Here is a 3471-nt window from a genome sequence, read left to right as displayed (position 1 = left end):
ATTAATTGGTAAAAAGCTAGTGCTAGTGAAAACAATAATAACTAACAACCCAAGAATTATCACTAAATATTGGACATTATGGCTCTAGTAATCCATAAACTCATTTTTCCCAAGCCAAGGGGTGGAAATTACCCCAAAATCAAAATTGGCAATTTATTAAACACCTAATATGCATAATCATAAAATATGGCAAAATTAGGAAAATGATGAAAGCTATGAACCATAAATGATAACAAGCAAGCAAGGCAACTCAACAAACATAAAATAAGCATCAAACATTAAATTCAACAACTAGAAATCCAAAATTGTAAAACTATGTATATATTGACAAGAGAAATGAAAATAAAAGAAAGTGTAGAACAAGTAATGTAATTAAAAGAGAAATTAAAGAAATACTTACAATGCAATTGCTATAATCCAAAATCAAACTTGAAGTATAAAATGCTACAAACCCTAATTAAACCTAAGAGAGAATTTCCTAATCTACACTACTCCTACTCCTAATGTGTTTTTCCTAATCTAAAAGTTGAGCTCTCTAAGCTAATTCTACCTAATGCCTTTGTATGAGATGTTGCCCCCTTCATATAGCCTTTGATTTCAGCCTCCAAGCCTTCAGAAATGGGCTAAAAGAGCCCCAAAATCATGAGTCACATGCATTTTTAATGAAGGCAGGCACTGGTACCTGTGCGTACGCACAGATGTGTGCGTGCGCACACTCTGTCAAAAATCTCTTCCTGTGCGTACGCACAAGAGGTTGCTTGTGCGCACGCACACTAGGCGATGCTTGAATGGATGCGCGACGCGCACGATGCGGCTCACGCGCACGCGTGGCTCTGCTCTGATGGTTGTGTGTACGCACGCAGGTCTGTGCGTACGCACATATCGTTGTGCTCTTCTCCTTTGATTCTTCATGCTTCCTCCACTTTGCATGATCCTCTTCTATTCTCTCCAAGCCATTCCTATCTTATACATCTGAAATCACTCACAAAAAAACATCAAGGCAACTGAAAATGGGATAAAATTAATCAAATTAGGCACAAAAGAGTATATTTTCATAATCAAGCACAAATTAGGAGAAAAGTTCAAAAGCATGCTATTTAAGAGAATAAGTGCAAGTTTATATGATGAAATCCATTCAATTTCAACCAAAAATCATTATCAAATATGGATTCATCACTTGGCATCAGTTCTTGAGGAACAGGAATTTAGAGAAGTATTATTGATTCTATGAAAAATTAAAAAGATTGATTCTTGAAGCAAAAGAAACAGCAAAAAGAAAAAAAAATCGAAAAAAAAAGAAAAAAAGAAAAGAAAAAAGTCTAAGGCTTTGAACATCAATGATTAGGAGGGTAAAAAATTGGCCTATAAAGCTCAAAAGAGTTGCTATCCTTAACTATATGCTTGTGGTGTAAAAGTGAGTAATCCTTGAGACAGAACATTTAAAGTCGTGACCCAATGCTATAATATAAAGAGTACCCTTAAGGCTCTGAGCAACACTGTCTGGGAATTTAAGCAAAGCTATATTCGAATCCAAAGGGTTCCCCTAGTTAAATGCTTGTGGAGTTTATGTATCAGGTAGTAATACTTGAAAATAAAACACTTAGAGTCACGAATAGGCTCAAAGGTGCAAAGCACCAAAGGAAAACAAAATTTGTGTTCAAGAATCAAGGAAAACATAAAGAAAAGAATCAATAATATCATCCGGATTCTAGTTCTAAAGGATGCCAATATTGCTGAGCTTCAAAGGAAAGTGAAATGTCAAGGCTATTCAGAAATAGAGTGTTAATAGCCTCATTCAGTAATTAGAACTGAGCTTGAATGACAACTCTAAAACCTGATGTATTTTTCTCTTCCAATTGGTCCTATAATTGTTTTTGGTTGCTTGAGAAGTAACAGTTTAACTTTGGTGTTGTGATACGTAAGCATCTTATACCCTTTTTCCTAGCATTTTCTAGTTGTTTTTAGTTAGATTTTATTAATTTTCACTATGTTTTAGTGCAAAATTCATCTTTGGATGCTACTTTGAGTTTTTGTGTTATTTTTATGATTTTAGGTGAATTTTGGGTAAATTTGGCAAAGTCTTGTGCAGAGATGAAGAAAGGATAGCAGATGCTGTCAATCTTGACCTCCTTGCATACCAACGAGCATAACTTGAGCTACAGACGTCCAATTGACACGGTCTCAATGGTGTTAGAAAGCTAACTTCCAGATCCAATGACATATGATAGTCTTTCCTTTTCTTCTAGAATGACTGCCAAAACTGGCGCTAAACGCCAAGCCAAGAAGGAGTAGCCCCCAGCATTGAACGCCCAGAACTGGCATTCAACGCCAACCAGGGAGTAGGAACCAGCAAGCTCACCTCCCCTATGGGCATTCAACGCCCAGAATTGAAGTTGAACGCCAAGAATCAGCCCAAACACTTACCAAGTGGGCCTTAAAGTGGATTTTAGCACTCCTTAGCTTATTTTATCTTATCCTTGTAACTTTTAAAATTTAAATTAACATCTTTTAGGTTTAGCTTTTACTATTTAAAGAGGAGAACACTTAGGTTTATTGACAGACACATTACTTCAGATCTTCTTTACTATTTTTTCTGTTTTTTTTTGTATGTCATGAGCAACTAAACCTCCTGGTTATGGTTAGGAGTGCTGTTTATTTCTATGGATTAATATTATTACTTTTTTATTTTAATATATATGCTTGATTCCATTCTAAGGTGTGACTCATTCTTCATACTATTGAAACTGGGTGAAATGAAAGTATTACCCTTTTTCTACATGAGTTCTGGTGATGCTCGACCAAAGATCACTCGAATTGCAGCTTGAGAACACACCTCCTAAACGTCTAATCCACAACTCGTTGGGGACATGTGAATATCTGTTCAACCGGGATCTGGGGTGATTAGGGCCTTTGTGGTATAAACTAGAATACTGAGTTTCATACTCTGGTTCGAAAGTAATTGACCTCATCTATGGCATTTTAGTAGGATCAGAGGAGATTAATCATGAAGAGATTAGGGAAAATCATTTACAGTTTGCCATGGAATGAATCATTCATTGTTAAAATAGTAATTAAGAAGTATCAATCCGGAAAGATAAATATCTCAAGATCTTAACTGCTTCCATATATTATATCTTCACCAATCTTTTATTGCTTTTCTTTACTTTCTTGTTTTTATGCACCTACAATAACAACTTTCTTTATTTTTTGCCTAACTAAGTCCAGCAAGATAACTATTGCTTGCTCAATCCAACAATGCTCGTGGGATCGACCCTCACTCACCTGAGGTATTATTTGGACGACCCGATGCACTTGCCGGTAAAGTTGTGCGAGTTCTAATTTTGTGCACCAACCGTAGTTTTAAAAAATTTATATTTTCGTAATGTTATTACGGGTAAAAATACTAGTTATATCCTAAAAACATAATCGTTCTAACATAACTCCAAACATATGATTAGTTATAAAAAATTT

The sequence above is a fragment of the Arachis hypogaea genome, chromosome 15, assembly GCF_003086295.3.
Source record: "Arachis hypogaea cultivar Tifrunner chromosome 15, arahy.Tifrunner.gnm2.J5K5, whole genome shotgun sequence".
Classification (NCBI taxonomy): Eukaryota; Viridiplantae; Streptophyta; class Magnoliopsida; order Fabales; family Fabaceae; genus Arachis; species Arachis hypogaea.
The sequence above is the reverse complement of the archived record's forward strand: the minus strand, read 5'-3'. Positions refer to the sequence as shown.